Raw genomic sequence first — 20,115 nt, 5'->3', positions numbered from 1 at the left:
TATATTTATCACATACCTTGTCCTAAGTCCCACCCCTTCAGGGTTCCACTGCATCCCAGCCTCATCCCAGTGGAGAACAAGGTTCTAACCCACAAGCCCTTGGAGAGTACACCTGAATCATATCCAAAGCATAGCAATGAAAGACTGCGGAAAATCAGTGATGGCTACAGCTAACCAGCCAGGCATGTCTCATTCGACCACATTATAATTCTGAAGAACAGGAACAAAGAGGCAGAAACTGCCAAAGGTTCTGCTTCACTGACGGCAACACAACTCTACAAACATTTGAGCAGGTCTATATCAGACATGGGGAAGCATCTAACGGCCTGGATCGAAGACCTAGAAGCACATTCTTCTCAGCACCATGAATATCACAGCCAGAGCCAGAAGTTTGTACTTTTTTTTGGAATGTTAAAAGTATGATGTTGCATTTACAGCTAACTCTGGGTGGAGTAAATGATTAAAGAATTGTTATTCTTTCCATAATGTAAAAGTGAGGGCTGAGTTTGTCAGTGCTGATGTGAAGGCAGCTAAAGAATTTCTGGAAACTCCAGAGATGTTGGTTCTGGAGGAAAATTACTTGCTAGAGTAAATCTTTAGTACGGATAAAATCAGTTCGTTTAATGACAAGATTGCCTACTGATGCATTACTCAGAACATAACCCCATTGTCAAGTGGTGCATGACTGTACAAGAAATAAGAGACCATCTTTCTCAGACATCTTTGTGGAAAGGAAGTAATCTTCCTAGGAAAGCACCAGAACACTCCCACTGTCAGAGAAAGAGCTAGCGTGGGTCTCAAGCCCATACATAAACAATCACTATAAGGAGAAATGCGATTAACAGGTTGGGGTCAAACTAATTCTTTACACAGATGGAAGGAATGTTGGGGCATAACATGTAAAGATTATTGCAGTGATATAATGAGGGTTTATGCAGCTTTCATACTGTAGGCCCAAGAAGAGAAGAGAGTATATGACAAGACAATCATAGTAAGGAGAGTGTTGCTAATATCGCACAATCCCCTTGGATGAATATAAATTTTTACCCACTTCCTCCCATAAATGGATTTCAGATATTAATCCAGAGGTAGACACAAAATATAGTCACATAAAAAGGCCACAGGCCACTTTGGGGAACATACCCTAAATTCTGTTTTTCCTCCTCAAGATTTGACTGTTGAGCAATTTTGTAGCACTTTTTTTTTTCCTAATATCACTAGGGTTATTGATCTAATAAAAGGCAACCTCAAAGTGGCTAAATTTTTTGCTAGATCTTTAAAAAGCATTTAGTTTGATTAAGGACCATCAAGACATGTTTGACTATATGCTATACACAAGAGAAGACAAAAGCCATTGAGCATATTTTGAAGCCAAAATTGAGTTAAAAGTAAGAAAATATTCAACTGAATACTATTTTGAAAGTTAACTTAAGATCATACATCATTATTTCAAGAATAGTTGGTTTTATATACTTATCCTTGATAATGTTTATCTATTCCATTACAAATACAACCAGTTAAAATGCCCAATTGCCCATCCATTTTCATTTGATACCAAACACAATAAGGGTATTTTCATTATCAAATAACCTTGGGTTTCAGCCCTGTTCAACATTTGTCTCCAATCAAACTTACTATCTCCCTTCTCAATTTGACATAGGAATATGAGTATTACAAATATCTATGTTGTCCCAGCACCCTATAATAGTATTACCATGACAATTTTATTAGGTCCATAAAAATTTTGTAACTTCCCTGTAGCACACTGTAATTTCACCAATAGTTGTAAAAGGTCTTAAATTATATTTGTGCAAAATTGAGATGAATGGGCTTGAGCATTAATGCATTTCTCATTGTGTAATAGGGACTTTTTCTTCCCTCTCCCTTTGCCAAGTACAGAGAAAAAGCTATCCCATTCAACTATTTGTCAACTCCCATTAGAAACATTTAATACTAATAAAATTTATGAATTCAGTTTCCAAAGGATACTGCCAGAAGACTTCAAGATTACTACATCAGTTCTTAAATACAACCATTGTTCACCTTGTAAAAATCTATATGTGGCCTGACAGGTATAAAATGTAGCTTTGTATGCTGAGTCAGCATCAGGGACTTTTTTTTGGTTGAAGTGGAGTTCATGAAATAAAAGTAAATGTGTTCTCAAGTCAGTGAGGAAAGATTGATCTAAAAACATTCCTCCAATAAATATGAAACTGACAGACTGTGATACTATATGCACATTCTCAACAGAAAAATAAATAAAGCATGATTCAATCTACTCCATTGGTAGGAAATAGGTTAATTCATTTTAAAGGTCTTATATACAAACACTCATAAATGTAAGGACAATCAAGTGAATTTCAAATTTTAAGTAAAGTGCTACTTTTGACATAGGAATAGTGCCCAACATATCTTTTGGGTTGCATTTCTAGGATTAGTGATGGGTTTGCATCTATCCATATACCACACACGGTCATCATCGATTCCTCTAAACTCTCATATATACAATATCACATTCTAATTTGTACCACAAATGTTCACATACAAATCTTCTCATTCCTGTGCTTTTTTAATATGGTATTTATCTCTAGCTGAGCCACAGTGTCCAGTAAATGTTAGGTGCATATCATGTATCGTTGAATCAACAATAGCAAATTGATTGAATGAGATGTCTGTTACACAGAGCTATGCAATCCATACCTATGGAACCATCTAGTTTGAAATGAATAGTGACATGGCAATAAGGAAGCTGTGAAGTCATCATTAATATTAGCAAATATTATGCTAAGTTGTGAGGGCATAGATATAGAACTAAAAGACAGTGGTCCCTGGAGACACACACTTTCTAAGGGATTCACGGCAGAGAGTTTTTAGAGTGTTCATTTAATCTTTAACCTTTGCACTTGTTCTACTTGAGAAAATGTCTGAGGTTGTGATGTAATAAAACTTTATTTTAAACTGTCAACATTTGCAACACACAAATTTTCTTAGTATTTTTAATTCTTATGTAAAATTTCATGTCAACCAAAAATAAGCAAACAGGCATCCTTTCAACTCTCTTATATAAAATATCCTATGTCAATATAAAAATAGGCAAAAGGCATCTTTTTCAACATTCTTTGAAAGTATAAGTAAAAGATTTGAAGTCCACTAATTTCAAACTGTGCTCACATAGTATCCAACTTAGTGGGAGAAAAAGAAAACACAGATAAAAATAATTTAATAATATACTTGGTATTGTAGCTTTAATATCTTTCTCAAGTGGTAAAAGTGCAAATGAGATAATGAATTCTTATCAATTAATTCAACAACACTTCATTCAGCTTCCTCGAGGTCAGGTTCTGTCAGATTCAGGGTATGTAAACTTTAAGAAACATGAGTGTGACTCTCACTGAGATTCACACTCTAGTGGTAACCTTCCCAACACACACACACATACACATATACCCACCCACCCACACACACACACACACACACACACACACAATGGCCTAAGAATTTAAGCTATGGGAGAGCATTTGAAGCAGTGGCTGGACAGCTTGGGATGCTCATACTTCATATTGGAGTGCCTGTACTGAATTCCAGCTACTCTACTTCCAACTCAGTTGCCTACTCCTGAGTATCCTGGGATGCAGCAGGTGAGTCTCAAATACATGGGACCCTGCTACCCATGTGGGAGATCTGGATTGAGTTCTGGGCTCCTGGTTTCAGCCTGGCCTCGTCTTGGTAGTTCTGGGAATTTGTGAGTGAACCAGCAGATGGAAGATCTGTCTGTCTCTTTATGCCTTTCAAACAAAATGCAAACAAACAAATAAGTAGTTTTTAAAAAAGATTTCAGCTATGTTAATGGACTCAAAGACTCCTAAAATATAGATTATTTCTAAATAATTCTTGCTTCATTTCTTATAAGGTTGATAAAACATATCCTGTTCTATGCTCACAGAGGCACTATTCACAACAGCTAAAAAGTGAAAATAATTCAGGTATGCATCAATGAGTAAATGAAGAAAGAAAACATGGCATATGCAAGCAGTGAAATATCTCTTAGCCTTAAAAATAAGGCAGATCTGATACATGCTACAATTTAAATTCACCTTGAAGATATTCTGCTACATGAAATAAGTCAATCACAAAAGTACATATTTTTATCATTCCATTTATATGAAATACCTAGAGGAGTCGAATTCACAGTGAAAGAAAGTAAGAGGTGTTGACCAAGGATCAGAGGGAGGGGAAATGGAAAATAGGGAGTTATTGCTTAATGGGTATAGAGTGTCAGTTTGGAGAGATGAAAATGGTCTGGAGATGTATGGTGGTGAAGGTTGCACGACACAGTGAATGTATTAAATGCCACTGAACTGTACTTAAAATAGTGTGATGGTATGCATACTTTACCCAACTAAAAACATGAAAGGCTCAGCTATTTAATTATATTCTTCCAGAATATACATATTGAGCTCACACTACATGCAGGTACTGTGCTACTTTTACAGAAAGAATAAAATATGGCTGCTTCCATCCAAGATCTCTCAGTCCGATTCTGTCTAAGCGCAATTCAACAGGCAGGGAGTGTGAATTTTCAATATGGGAGCAAATACATAAATCAAGTCTCTGAAGTAAACCTGAGCCCAACTTCTGCAGTCTGATTATTTATTTTGAGTGAATTAACTAAAGCACTCATTTCATGGTGCCTAATAACCTGCAACATTTTTTAAAAGAAGAAATTAGTTAAACAATTGGAACCTTTCAAAATAGTACCTGCTTCTTAAACTACATGATAGAAGTTGTATTTTCTTTGGTTCTTTTTTTTTATTTTTTTTATTTATTTACTTATTTATTTTTTTTGACAGGCAGAGTGGACAGTGAGAGAGAGAGAGACAGAGAGAAAGGTCTTCCTTTGCCGTTGGTTCACCCTCCAATGGCCACCGCGGCCAGAGCACTGCGGCCGGCACACCGCGCTGATCTGATGGCAGGAGCCAGGTGCTTCTCCTGGTCTCCCATGCGGGTGCAGGGCCCAAGCACTTGGGCCATCCTCCACTGCACTCCTGGGCCACAGCAGAGAGCTGGCCTGGAAGAGGGGCAACCGGGACAGAATCTGGCACCCCGACCAGGACTAGAACCCGGTGTGCCGGCGCCGCAGGCGGAAGATTAGCCTGGTGAGCCATGGCGCCGGCCGGAAGTTGTCTTTTAAATGATCAGTAATTTTACTAATATCACTTCCTAAAACCCATGTCTAGTATCAAGCCCAAAATAAAGTGTAAAACATTAGCCTCTGCTTAACTCAAATCAAATGAGCTGGAGAGCTGCCAAATCTTGCTTTGTTTTATGCTCTATGGAGACAGCCATACTCCCTTAGTCCCTCATCTTTTCAACATTTGTGGGAAGTAGATCACTCATGAGTATTATTCTCTCCATGTAGTTAGAGGTGAAATAGTGCTATTCTTTGTCCCATATCATAAGATACATTTAAAACGTGGTGATAAGAAAATCCTACCCAATTCCCTTTTGAAATAAAACCAAAAACAATAAAACAAAACATAGGGCATCAAATGTATTAGAGAATGTGCTCTCAGAGAGGGTTATCTCCGTTAAATCACAGAGAGGGAAATGGTGTCTCCCAGGGACAGAAAGGCAGCAACACAGATGATTCTTCAACCAGAGTCTCCTAGTGCCCAGTTCTATGCTTTGGTGACTTTGTCCTGTGGAATGTAAGGAGTGAAAAATGAAAGCTCAGCTCAACCCCTTCCTCGGAATCACACGGAAGAAAGAAAGTGAGCAACTCCTGACTTCAGCGGGTCATTCTGTGTTAGGACCAATACCACGTCTGCTGAGAATCAGGATCATTGGTCAAAGACTTTGCAACTGGGAAAGCTCATGGAAAAAAACTACCAGTGAGGAAAGACCAATCCCAGAGTTTCTGAGGCATTGCCCACCCCAGCACCCTCTCCTGATGCAAGTGCACTGACCATTTGGGATGAGATCTGTTAGGCAAAGAAAGTGGCTGGCCACAGGAGAGTTTGTGGAATACAAACCACTGTTATCCAGATACAAGGAAAAGGAGAAAGACAAGGGCAAAGGGTTGCCACTACCCCCACATATCTGCACAAGCGGGGAAAGCCAACTTCCAGAACACACTCTGTGGGGAGGGGAGGCATTAAGAGTTTCTACCTACCCTCTCAACCTAACTCCCACTGGCAAAATGGAGTTGTTATAAAAACAGCCTTCAAGATAATGGGGGCCTTGTAGTTGGGGGAATGGGAAGGTGTAGCTGACCAAATTTAGAAATAATAGAGACTTTCAAAGTGGGGTTTTTCTGGTTTTTTATTATCAGTGACTTACTCTGATATGTTTTTTTCCTCTTCAATATTCTCCACAGTAAATAAGATGCCATATGACCTTCCTTTCTCCTGCTGTAATTTACAGAGAGGCAGTATAGCAAGAAAAGCAACTGACACTGATTCAGATTCAACAGATCCAATAGGATCAGATTTCCAGGCAATAGCCGTGAAGAGCATTTATCCACCCGTTTATATTTTTTCAGTATGTGACTCTGTGTGTGTGTGTGTGTGTGTGTGTAAGCATGGAGTTGGCAAGGACAAGGTAGAAATACTGAAAGAAGAATAAAAGGAAGAATTTTAGTTATCTGAAGGGAAGTCTTTTAGGCTAAACAAAAATGTTACAAATCCCACAAATATTATTCAAGGCTCAGAAAGGAGTAGTGGGGTGGGGAGGGTGTGTGAAAAGAGAAGAGAGGGAAGGGAAGTGAATGGGAGGGGAGAGGAGAGGAAGGAGAGGAGAGAGGGGGAGGGGAGGGGAGGAGAGGGAAGAAAAGGGAAAAAGAAAGAAGAAGGGAAGGAAGAAGGAAAGAAGAGAAGGAAGAATGAAAGAGAGACAGGGGCAGAGAAAGGAAGTGAAAACCAAAGAAAAAGAAAGGACAAAAGGAGAGAAATAAAGAGAGAAAGAAATAGCAAAAATGAGAGAAAGAGAGGAAGAGAAAGGGGGAAGAGAAAGGGAAAAGAGAGAAAGAAAGAAAGGACAAGAGAAAGAGCAAGAGAGAAAAAGGAAGAAGAGTGGGAGAGATGGGAGAGAGGTGGGAAGGAGGGAAGAAAGGATAAAGGAGCAGAAAGAAGGAAGGGAGGAAGAAAAAAAGAGACACGAAGTAAAGCAAAAGACTCATACCTAGGTGAAAACTACACTTGAGAGAAAAGCTAAGTAGAGGCCATATGTTGTAGAGTAAATGTGTTTCCACATGTGAATGCCAATATATTATTGACTTACCCTGAGTCATAAATATGACAATTTGCCTCATTTCATAGTGAGGTCAGGCTCAGCCCAAATAAGCAGCCATCCTCCTCTGCTTACTTAATGTTCCTAAATATGAGCTTTCCCCAAAGCTCTCGGCGCATATAATATAACGCCATGTGCATATGCGGTGGGGAGGGGGAATCAGAGAGGTGACAGAAAGCAAGCTGTGAACACAAAGATACTTTTAAGCTGAATACTTGAACATGATATATAGAACAGAAGATCGTCCATCATAGTTATTGAAACTGTGACCAGCAAAGCCATAAACCTGACACGAAAGAAGAGAAAATATGACTTGTTAGGTTGAAAAAGCACCAAAGAGGGAATTATAAAAGGGAAAATTTCATGACAAATTAGTTTGTATTTTTTGTTTTCATTTCTGACACATGGAAGGAAATGCTATATGTTTGCTTAAGGAAGTGAAAATTTCTCCACTTCATCCATTTAAAATCCTCACCCTTAGGCCTTTTGTATCGAAGCATAAAGTTTGGAGACCTTAAATAGTCCTAATGTATCCCTGAAGAATTGGGCCTCAGAAACATATTACAATTCAGAAGGGCTAAGAAGGAAAACCCTTTCACAGCAATCTGGCGGTGTCTGCTTAGGACGGCTCAGAAGGAGCATCAATTCATTCTCAGGGTTTCTTTCCCATATTTGATGAAATATTAGATGCAATTGGAACAAGCGGTTCAAGCAAGAAAGCCATAAACTTGGAAACAGTGTTGTAAAATAAAAGTGTGTTAACATGAAATAAGTTTCAGATTGGAAAAAACACCCAGTGGCTTGCTCATAGAATAGGCACACAATGAGCTGGAAAGTTACAGATGTTGAAGGCCAACCTGGTGTTTCATACACAGTCCCCTTCTGGGAACCAAGATTTGGAGCTGATTAATAACAAATTTCCAGCTCTAGGGAGCAGGTAAAGCAGAGCAAATAAAAGAAGAAAGCTCAAGTTCAAGAGAAAGTCCTGAAAATCCCCTATTTTTAAAGTGCTCCACAATTTCTATATGTGTGGGGAGAGGAAAGGGGCAGAGAGAAGATAATAGATGATAATCAGGAAATTCCTCCAAATGCAACTTGTGAGTTATAATAACAATCATACACGTTACCCATAGAATAATGTCCTTTTGTTGCAATTTCAATATAATTTTAAAGATGGCCATTCTGAAGCTGTTCTATAAAAAAAGATAGAATCCCGCACACTCAACCAAACTCAACAAAGTCTTGAAAAATTATCCTAAGATTAAGCTGCAAGAATGAATGAACAGAAATAGCAAGAAAATTTTGAAAAGGAAGGTTAATGAGGAGGAATACTTATCTGCCTTAGTCTGTTTTGTGCTGCTGTGGGAAAATAGCTGAGACCAGGCACTACACAGAGAAATGGGTTTATTTTGACTAATGGTTTTGGAGGCTGAAAACTCGATTTTTGGCAGCCATATCTAGCAAAGGCCTCTTGCTGTATCATAACATAGTAGATAGCATCCTGGGAAAAGATGCAAGAGCTATGAACAGTGTATGCAGTAGAGGACAGATGTTGGGAGTCGTCTTACTTAATAACAACCGGTCTCACGGTACCTAATCCAGTTCCACAACACCTAACCCATGCTCAAGACATGGGTAGTAATCCCTTCGGAGGGTGGCTCCAGAATCTGGAACCTGATAGCCTGAATTTGAATCCTAGTACTGTTTCTAAATCACTATGTGAACTTGAGAAATTTATCAAATCTTTTTGTGCTTCAGTTATTTCATTTGTAAAATCAGAATAATATCAGTTGTACATAACCCATGCAATGGAGGAATTAAGTTAATTAATAAGTAACATGCTTTGAATAACACCTGGAATACAGCAATCAATACATATCAGTGATGAAGAAGATGCTGCTGCTGACATTAAGGATGATCTCACTCCTCTGCACAGAATCTCCCAATCACATCCTATCCCACTCAAAATAGAGCACAAAATACTTATTGCAGCCTACAAGGCCCTATATGACACAGACCCTGCCTATCGGCAATCAAACTTCTCTTTATCCTTCACTCAGTAGCTGTTACACTAGCCAACACCTCAGGTATCTTCCAGTCTTAGTCTTCTTTCATTTGCTTTTTGCTTCCCTGAACATCTTATTTTCCAGGGAGAAATTTAGTTATATGTGGTATAATTTAAAATGAATATTCTATTTGATCCAGTAACCTCATTTCTAAGGAAATAATTGGACTAATATGTGACGATCTATACAAAGTATTTTAATCAAAGCATACTGTTAATAATAATGTAAAATTAGAAACAATCTAAAATTAGGCACATCAATGATAAATTTTTATGAACCAAATCATCTTGAAACTTAGTGATTTTAACAATAGCAATTTATTTAACTGATGAGGCTGTAGAGGTTGGAAATGTGTGTAGGGCTCAGCTAGGTGGTTCTTCTGGTTTTGGCTGGCTTTTAGACGTGTGTCTACAGCTGGCTGACAGTTGGGCTTGCTCACATAGTTGTTTGGTGGCATTCCAAGGGAACAAAAGGACGGACATATCCAAGCTTCTTGAGGCCTAAGGCCAGACTATGCCCATTATCATTTCTATTTTATTCTTTCAGTCAAAGACAATCATAAGGACACTCCACTTTCAAAATGTGGAGAAACAGACCCTATCTCTTTGTGGCAAGAGCAGCAAAATCATGACACAAAGCAGCATTGATATTGAGTAGGGTAGAAATTTGTGACCATTTTGGACTTAATAAAAATAAAAAATGGGTTGGATGAATTATAGTGATGATTACATTATTTTATAACTATTCAAACTGTTGATGTTGATCTAGATTTGCTGATTAAGAAAGATGCTATGGGCCAGTGCCATGGCTCACTTGGCTAATCCTCCGCCTGCGGCGCCGGCATCCCAGGTTCTAGTCCAAGTTGGGGCGCCGGGTACTAGTCCCGGTTGCTCCTCTTCCAGTCCAGCTCTCTGCTGTGGCCCAGGAGGGCAGCAGAGGATGGCCCAAGTGCTTGAGTCCCTGCTGCATGGGAGACCAGGAGGAAGCATCTGGCTCCCGGCTTTGGATCAGCGCAGCACGCAGGCCATAGCGGCCATTAGGGGAGTGAACCAACAGAAGGAAGTCCTTTCTCTCTGTCTCTCTCTCACTGTCTATAACTCTCTCTCTGCCTCTCTCTCACTGTCTAATTCTGCCTGGCAAAAAAATAAAAAAGAAAGAAAGAAAAGAAAGATGCTGTGACCTACTTACAGAAATTCTGTCTTACATCATACACAGTATGATACTTGAAAGAATATATCATATATATGATATATATGAAGAGTATATATATATGAAGAATATATCATATAGAGGATACTTGAAAGAATACTTCCAGAATATTAGTAGGTTTTAGCTTTCAGTGACAGAATCTGTTCATTACACCTTCCTTTCCTTCCTTCTCCTTTCCTACTGCCTTCTCCTTCCCTCTTTCTTTTTGCATTCCTGACATTCTAGCATTTCTTCCAGAATGGGATTAGTCTCTCCTCCTTATGCCTCTTCCACAGCAGGCTTATTTAGAGATTTTCTCAGGGTGATCAAAGAAATGAAAGGATGTCAGAGACGTTTTCAGGTGTCACTCCCCCTCTTCGCGGAGGAACGACACAGGACCCTGCGCTGTTCTTTTGTCTGCTCGGCCCTTCCCGGGTTTGCTGCTGGTTCTTCCCGGGTTGGCTGCCGTCCCTCCACCTCCGTGGAGGGGCGGGCCCCCCTGCCACTTTCCCCACTTCCGCGGGGGAGCGGCACACCGCCGGCCGGCTCTCTCGGGGGCTGCTCAGATGTTCCTCAGGTGTTCCCCTTAGATGTTCCTGGTGCATGTTGTCTCTCTCCTCCTTTATAGTCCTCTTCCACCAATCCCAACTCTGCTACCCACACGCCGAGTACGCTGCTCTCCTCCAATCAGGAGCAGGATCAGCTCCTGCAGGTTACTGGTCGAACTGGAAGCAGCTGTGTAAAAGTTGTTTATACTCCTCTCCCAGCGCCATATTGTGGGAGAGCAGATGCATAGAATAAGTCTTAATTCCAGTAACTTAGTCTAGTCCAAGTTGCTCCCCACATTCAGGTATATTTCAATCTCATATTTGCAGCAAAACTGTCAGAGCAAGTCATATTGCCAAACGAGTAGAGAAATAGGACCCACCTCTCAAGGAAAGGTGGTACCAAGCCACATTACAAAAGGATGTGCTTTGGAGGATAAAAAACTGAGGCCATGAAAGCAATTAGCTCAAAGAAAAAGTTTTGATCTCATTCGAAAGAAGAGGGACAGAGATTTTGTCTTGAAGCTATATTTGTACAGCACACACAGGGACTTTTCTTGAATGACTTCTCTTTTTGTGAATTTCAGAGAGACTAATGTGGATTATTTAATGTAAAGCACCCCCATTTACTACATTTTGATATCCAGGCCTTCTCAAAGCATAATATTGAAATAAAATAAGTTATATTTTAAAATGTTTTGGAAGTTTCAAAGCCATATACAAATGACTATTCTATATTGATTGGCACCTGCCAGTAACGGTTTTCTGAATCTCCTTTCCTTTCCTTTGAGTATTCTGGCAATGCAACTATCATTTCAGTAGCAGTGTAAGCCAATGATTGGGTAGATAAATACATTGTTACACAACAAAGACAATGTTATTCAATGTCTATTAAAGCCAAATATAAAATGCTGTTGGGAAACTGACATGAGTGTGAAAAACCGAAATTTAGCTAGATCATTATCACAATTTCTTCTAATATTTAGTGATATTTAAATCAAATAAATTACATCAAACTATTGTTCTCATTAACATGAGACTCTGCCTGCAGGGATTTAAAATAAGTTTTTCTCCCTGAAATGCATCCAGTTGCTGCAGCAGCTGTACATTGTAGGAGTTGATGTTTCCTTAATACTGAGGTGAAAGAGTCACTGAGTTCCACCCTTTGGAAACAACTTTGGCTACAATGCTGATATAAAGTTCAAAGCTTCCTGATGAGGCCTAAAGCCTTTAAACTGGTAAGAACAGATACTACACTTGATCTTAGCCAAAAGTCCGAGAAGCGATAGAGGACTAAAACCTTTAATTAATCTACTTGCTCTGCAGTTCCTGTGGTCCCTGAATACTCCACCACAGTGTAGCAACAACTTTTCATATTTACTCAGCTCCCCTCTTTCTCCCTCCCTCCTCCCCTCACTTCATCTCTTTCTCAATCCCTTTCTTTTTATCTCTATCTGTCAGAAATATATGCACTTTTAGATGTCTAACGCAAAGTCCAGCTGTTACCAAAATAAGTCAATAAATATGTAAAACTTTGGAAAAAATATTACCAGGAACACTTCTGCCTCAGGAATTGTAGAGGATCTTTGCAAAACCCATGTAAGATGTCCCTTTTCCCTAGCTGCTGGTCTTAAATATTCATTTGTTTCTACAATTTCTACAAATGTTTATTGAGTACTTCCTCTGTACTATACATAGTGATAGACACTGGCAAGAAAAATCTGTGTTGTAATTTAAAGTAAACCTTAAGATCACTTCTAAAATCAGTCCCATCTATCTTACAACTCAACAAAACCAATCATTTCTCTTCTCTCACTGCATGTTTGCTGCTATTTTCATACAAAGCAGAAGGTAAGAAATTCTACTCTCCTATAACTTACAAGAGTAACCCAGGTAAGCTTTGTACTACACAATGGCACAAGCATGATGTTTCTCACAACTTGTATCTCTGGATCTGCTTGTGAAGAAAGATGATGGATATATACATCAAAGAGTTCCTGCAAAACGCAACTAAAAGGTAAGTTTATTTGGGTATAAACTTTTTTAAACTCATGTACAGTTTTTTGATAATATGTACTTTCCATGAAATTTTTGAGGAACTCTTGTATACATGTAGATAAATACAAATGATTCAGATGTGAACATTAAAGGCAGGTGAGAAACATGGAGCTGTCCACACTTCTTGGCTTATGAGTATCTTGGGTTATCTAGCTTATACTGAAAAGAACTTCTTAAGTAGTCCATTTTCTGATTAGAATTCTCCTTTGGGTTTTGGGGTTAAGTTCTAATTCTTCTTCAGGTTTAAGGGCTAATGCAAGCCGGTGCTGCGGCTCACTAGGCTAATTCTCTGCCTTGCGGCACCGGCACACCGGGTTCTAGTCCCAGTCGGGGCGCTGGATTCTGTCCCGGTTGCCCCTCTTCCAGGCCAGCTCTCTGCTGTGGCCCAGGAGTGCAGTGCAAGATGGCCCAAGTACTTGGGCCCTGCACCCCATGGGAGATCAGGATAAGTATCTGGCTACTGTCTTTGGATCAGCACAGTGTGCCAGCCACAGCGCACCGGCCGCGGCGGCCATTGGACGGCGAACCAACGGCAAAAGGAAGACCTTTCTCTCTGTCTCTCTCTCTCACTGTCCACTCTGCCTGTCAAATAAATAAATAAATAAATATTGTCTCTCCTGCATGATATTCAACTTTCTTATCTTATGTAATATGTATCTATCATATTTTTGTCATTTTTTCAATTTCAACTCCATCTCACTATGCTACATGTAGATAATTTCTTCACATATACTTCCAGTTTTTCCATTCTCAAATCAGCTATACCTAACCTGCCATTAAATATAGCAACTGAGTACTTTTAATGGTTATTTTTTATAATTTCTCAAAATTTTAGTTGGTTCTTTTTAGAACATGCCTATTTTAATAATGCTTTAAATGCTTATGCTTTATACTTATGCTTTCTTGAATGCCTTACATGATCTAAAACATACTTATTTTATAATCATTAAAAAGTAGTTTTGTGTTTTGAATGTGTTTGTGGTCTGATCCTATTTATTTTAAAATCTGGTTCTTGTTTATGGTACATAATTCCTCATGTGTTTTATAATTTTAGATTGTGATCTGATATTCACCAGGGGTTATTGTGAAAACATTATATAGCCTCAACTGAGAATGCATCCCTCCCAAGAAATAGTTTGCCTTTTGCCAATCATTCCACGTATATCACTAGCCAAGGACCTATTTCATGCTGCTGTCTTAGTCTGAGTATGCCTGGGCCACATTGGTAGTAAAAAAAAAAAAAAAAAAGAAGTATAATTTTACATGAGCATAAGGCATAAGTGTATGTTTTTTCAAAGTAGACACTTTAAAATCCATTTTTGTTGATTTATATGTGTGTTTATATCCTCATGGGCTTTCAAATCCAGGCCCTGAGATCTTAAAGATAAAGCCTTTTCCCACAACTAACATGACCAGAGCAATAGCTTACATACTTACTATTTTGTTGGTATTTGCTTCTTTTATTTTCCTAGAAAATATCCTTTCATCTTTCAAACTTGACTATACATTTAATACAATGTTGTTACATTTCAGACTATTCTTATATTTGTAGGCATTTCTAAAAGAAGATTTTCATATAATCTAATTTAAAATATCGGCAGAAACTAAAGTTACCACCATTTTCTTAATATGGTAAATTCAAAATATCACCCTAGTAACCTAACATCTATATGAATTTTAACATAGAGTAGTTTTTTTAAGATTTATTTATTTGTTTGAAAGTCAAACTTACAGAGAGAGAGGGAAAGACACATTGAGAAATCTTCCATCTGCTGATTCACTCCCTAGATGGCCACAATGCCTGGACCTGAGCCAGGCCAAAGCCAAGAGCCAGGAGCTTCTTCCAGGTCTCCCACATCAGTGGCAGGGACCCAAACATTTGGACTATCTTCCATTGCTTTTCCCAGGCCATTAGCAGGGAGCTGGATTGGAAGTGGAGCAGCTAGAAAACAAACTGCCACCTGTACAGGACACTGGCATTTGCAGTCAACATCTTTACCTGATGTACCACTGTGCCATTCCCAACATAGATTAGTTTTAATGGTAAATTAATGAATAGGCTTCTTTTAGTTAGAGGCAGTGACAGGGTCAGTTCAATTCTGTGTTGAACAAATGCTTAATAAATACTTCAGAATTAATTATTTAAAATATTTTCATCTATAAGCTGCTGGCCTATTATGGCCATCCTTTGTTTCTCTATGACAATACAGCTTTCTTATAATCCTTATAATTCTTACTTTTAAATATGTGAGTGATTCTAAAATAATGAGGCCAATTCCACAAACTAAGCATGGTATTATTACTTTGCCAGTAATTACTACTTATATGACAAAGATTCAAGAACAAATCATTGAATCATAACAACATGTTGCTGCAACAAGGAAATATAAAGATAGAAACCATATTTCCAGTATTCCTTTTAAAAATAATCCTTAAACAATTCTTAAAGATTGATTGGCTTTCAAAGCCCACCATAAAATTCAGATTTAGCAATAAAGATTACTCAATTCTCTGGTAAACTGGCCTACTAAACAAGTCCTAGATACTTGATCCCCTGCTGACTGTGACTAAGATAAATCAACTGATAGTCAAACAAATAAAATAAATATTTTAAACTCCATGTTGCCTTCACAGAATCTAGGCCTATAACTTAGTCACTCAGAAAGCTACTGTTTAATTATTTCCTTTCTCTGCATGTGCTAAAAATAGGCCCCCATGTTTTAGGCTGTGTGGTGAGTTGACCAATGTTTCTACTGCCCAGGGTTGTGGCAACAGCCCAGCATTTAGATTGCTGATTCCTTGCCAATAGGATGCAAGAGGGCATAAATTTACCACCAATCTTGGATGCCAGGGAAACAAGGAAACTTTGAAGCCAATACACTGGTCCAAGTAGGAAATTTTATTCCTGGGGCAAGTATAAAAGGGATCAAATGTAAAAAGCCAGAGAGTAGCAGAGAGGTAGGCAACTTGCAGTAGATAAATCTTGAGATTCAGTTTACTCATGCATTAATTTAATAAAGCCCATTCATCTCAACTTCAGTTCCAAAGTCAAAAGGTATGAATTTTTGAGTCAAGGGAGCCTAGTTTGAGTTTCAGTGCTAATTTACTATTTGGCAATCTCTACTTTTGATTTCCCTATCCATAAAATGGGAATAATATAAATATTAACCTTAGATGGCTGTTGTAATAGGGCTTAATTATATAAAAACAAGATAATATAAAACAATGCAATGTCTGACATTAGTAAGTATTAAAGTATGTGCGTAACTATTATATAAACAAGCACTTAAATTCTTACTGTCAGAAATCTTTGTGCTAGACAAAGTGGTGGACAGAAACATAAATCAGACATGTATCTTGCCTACCAGGAGCTTAGATTCTAGAAGAGATATAATAAGAAAAGTCTATGAACTCTATGGCCACCAAGATTTTATCTTTCTCAACTTTATGTCCCCAGTACTCAGAGAAGTTTCTGGTATACAACACATGTCCAACAAACCATTGTTATTTTTATATATAGCACTTTTATCTGGTATAAAGGTAATAGCAGAAATGGAGAAAATACAGGTAAGACTCAGGACCTAAAAGGCTAATCAAAAAAAGAACTTAGCTACAATTTCTTATCTGTAGAGAATAAAAAAATAATTACTTGTCCTTGTCCCTTAGATAGGTTATTGTAAAGCTCAAAAAAGAATGTTTACCTGAAAGCAGAAGATTGAAGGGGCAGGTAACAAAAGAACAAGAAATTAACTCATGGGGAATTTAGGATATTTTTGAAGATTCATGAGACTACTCCATGCATTTCATGAGTTATTATTGCAACAACCCTGTGAGATAGGTCTTATTATCTCCATTTGGCAGGAGGGGAAACTGAGACATGAAGAGATTAAATAACATAACAGCTAATAAGTCACCGAAGCAGTATTTAATCTCTGGCAGGTTAGCCCCAGAGCCCACACTGTTAAGCAGAGGATGGGTTATCTTCCATCGAGCACAGCAAGGCTCAGGGCCTTCAGTTATTTTGACTTATCAGAAAATGCTCATCTCCTCCAAACTCCATGCTCAACTTCTGTCCCATTTCTAGTATCCTTCTCCAACACTTTCTACCACAAGCTTAATTTCATTATTTTGACTGCTTCCTGGGAGGAGGAAGGGGAAGGGCAAGCTATAAATATCCATGCCTAAGTGGCCCCCAAAGTGGAACCACCTGCTGCCCTGTGCGAGGTGGAGGGAGAAGTTGAGCCTCAAGTGTGGAGAGAGGTTTGCCTGCCATCATTCAACCGAGGGTTTTTAAGACCTCCTGCGGGGCTGACTGCTGCCAAAGGGAGTAAAGTAAACAAGCTGCACTGAAAGGCATTATTACCCGGTTTTATCATCTATCTGCTTAATTGCAGTCAGTAGGAACTCAGAATCAAGTATTGGGCAGATAAAGCATTCTGAGAAAGCTGAGCCTTGGGTTTACGGCCCCCAAACTACCAGGCACCTTCTGAGGGTCCACCTTCAGGCCCTCCTGAGGAAGATCTAGTTTGCTCTCACAATATCCTTGGGTATGGAAACACTTAGTAAACTGAAAACAGAACAAACACATCCCAGAGACAAATTAACACAAAGGAAAGGCATGGATGGGGTGGGGCTTGCTTTTCAACTGAAGAGCAAGTACATTTCCATGCTGCAGGTGCCTGGGTGCAGCCTTTTATACATTCTAAAAGCCAATTTGCCAAGGTTAAAGAGTAAAGCAGTGATTTAACTCCCTCCTCAGCGCTCTTTAATCCACGGTTCCAAAGGCCGGCACGGTGATGAGCTTGCCAGCTCTTCTGAGGATCCACTCACTCTGGACACACCATTCTGAGGTCAACGCTGGGGCAGAACTGCCTTCTCAAAGCGCTGGGCTTGCTTTTGCCAAAGAGCAAGGTTTCTCCTGAACGCCCACACCCGATCGCGGGTGCGCCGCGCACACGCACACACACGCACAGACAACCACAAGGAATTTTTATTTTATCCAATCCCAATCCAGAGTCAGAAACAGCTGCCAAATGAGTCCCTCCGACGGCACCTCCTACACAAAGAGACGCCGGAGCTGCACACTGCGCTCCGCAGGCGCTGTAATTGTGAATCCAGATGCTCTACCTCTTGGGTTCTCCACACTGACCTTTCACTTGAAAGTCAATTTGTCAGTCTGCTCCGTGCGTCTGAAGAAACCATCAAAGCCGTCCTGCTGGGGAGCTCCCCTAAGTTTCTCCTATGCGCCTGCAACACAGCTCCACTACGCGGGGGACGGTGAGGGGTGGGAGACTGGAGAGCCTGCAGCTCCCCTCTCTTTTCGGGGCTGCTGGGATGCAAGCTGTTTTAGGGTACACTGCATCATGGAGGCGTAGACACTGTCTCTGGGGAGGCCAGAAGGAAGCAGAGGCGAGAAGCAGTCCTGAGCCATTGGTTCCAGGCCTCCTCCCCCACCAACTTGCCCAGCGGGAACTCCCATGGTCAAGGAGAGAAAAAGGCTGCTCAGATTTGGGGAGTTTTTGTTTTCTGCCAACACAGAGAAGGGTTCAAGTCTAGAAACAGATGTTTTGTGCAGAAGGCAAGGGAGAGGGGTATCATCAGAAATACTGTAAGTGTGCAAACACAATCAGGCACAAGGAGCACGCTGGTGACAGAGTCCCCGCCTTAAATTAGGAAATTCTCCCTAATTTAGCATAGGCTCTCCTCACCAGACAGACCTAGACTGGCCAGTCCTTCTGCCAAATCCCAAGTACTCAAGAGCTTTTTAGTTCTTGTTCACACAGAGCAGCAGCCTCAGTTCTAGAATATTCTCTTCTACACCAACCACAACTGCAGCCTGCCCACCACACATTCAAACACACACGGAAACTATAACTCCTAGATCCTCTTCAAATCCCTGTTAAGTGACTGACCAATCTGAGAAGTCAATTGCTATGAAATACACGCATACAAAATTAGCCAATGGGAGTCAAACAGCCCCACTGGCTGCTAGTTCTGCCCCGGCTTGCTGTGTGAGCTACAGCATGTCCCTTACCTATTTTTCCATCACTAATTATTTACCAAAACATAGTGGGGTACGTTGATTTGCTTAGCTCTGCTTTGCTTGAGTTAGAGAGTGGTCACTCAAGCAGCCTACCTCCCTGTGTAATACAAACTAGTAAGCTCCCAGAACTAGGCTTTGATAGGACGGTTTGTGTTCTTATATTACTCATTTGTCATACAGAGTAGTAGAGAGCAGGGAGGTGGAGAACGGGGAATAATTGAACTAGAATCCAGTGGATTTCTGGGAGGAAAAGGGCAAGAAAGCCACAGTTTGAACACCAGAATGTGTATCAGGGGAGAGGATTTGAAGGTCCAGGAATAATGACGAGTTGTAAAGCCCATGCAATCAAATAGTCTACCAGAAAAGGAGAAGATAGTTGACCAGGCTCAGAACCAGGGGCAAAAGCAGTATTGTCCACAGGTTACCTGTGGTAAAACCATGGAGGGATATTTGAAAAATATACGTCCTCACTCCTTTATAGATTCTTCACGAAAACAATATGGAGGTTCCTCAAAAATTAAAATTAGAAATCCCCTATGATCCATCAATCCCACTTCTGAATATATTTATAAGGGAAATGCAATTAGTTTGACAGAGACACCTGGACTCATATGTTCACTGCAGTACTATTTTTTTATTTCTGACAGGCAAGGTGGACAGTGAGAGAGAGAGAGAGACAGAGAGAAAGGTCTTCCTTTTTCCATTGGTTCACCCCCCAACGGCCGCTGCGGCCAGCGCGCTGCGGCCAGTGCACCATGCCGATCTGAAGCCAGGAGCCAGGTGCTTCCCCTGGTCTCCCACGCGGGTGCAGGGCCCAAGCACCCGGGCCATCCTCCACTGCCCCCTGGTGCAGAGAGCTGGCCTGGAAGAGGAGCAACCGGGACAGAATCCGGCGCTGCAACTGGGACTAGAACCCCGTGTGCCAGCG

At 40.0% G+C, this 20,115-nt stretch overlaps 1 pseudogene; it reads right to left on the bottom strand.

Annotated features, from left to right (window-relative positions):
- Positions 1–12,262: 12,262 nt before the first annotated feature.
- On the bottom strand, positions 12,263–12,373 carry LOC127483644 (U2 spliceosomal RNA; annotated as a pseudogene).
- Positions 12,374–20,115: the final 7,742 nt, after the last annotated feature.

The sequence above is a fragment of the Oryctolagus cuniculus genome, chromosome 13 (genome assembly GCF_051225735.1).
Source record: "Oryctolagus cuniculus isolate XC-2025 breed Fujian yellow rabbit chromosome 13, ASM5122573v1, whole genome shotgun sequence".
Taxonomy (NCBI): domain Eukaryota; kingdom Metazoa; phylum Chordata; class Mammalia; order Lagomorpha; family Leporidae; genus Oryctolagus; species Oryctolagus cuniculus.
This window is presented reverse-complemented; position numbering and strand designations above follow the sequence as displayed.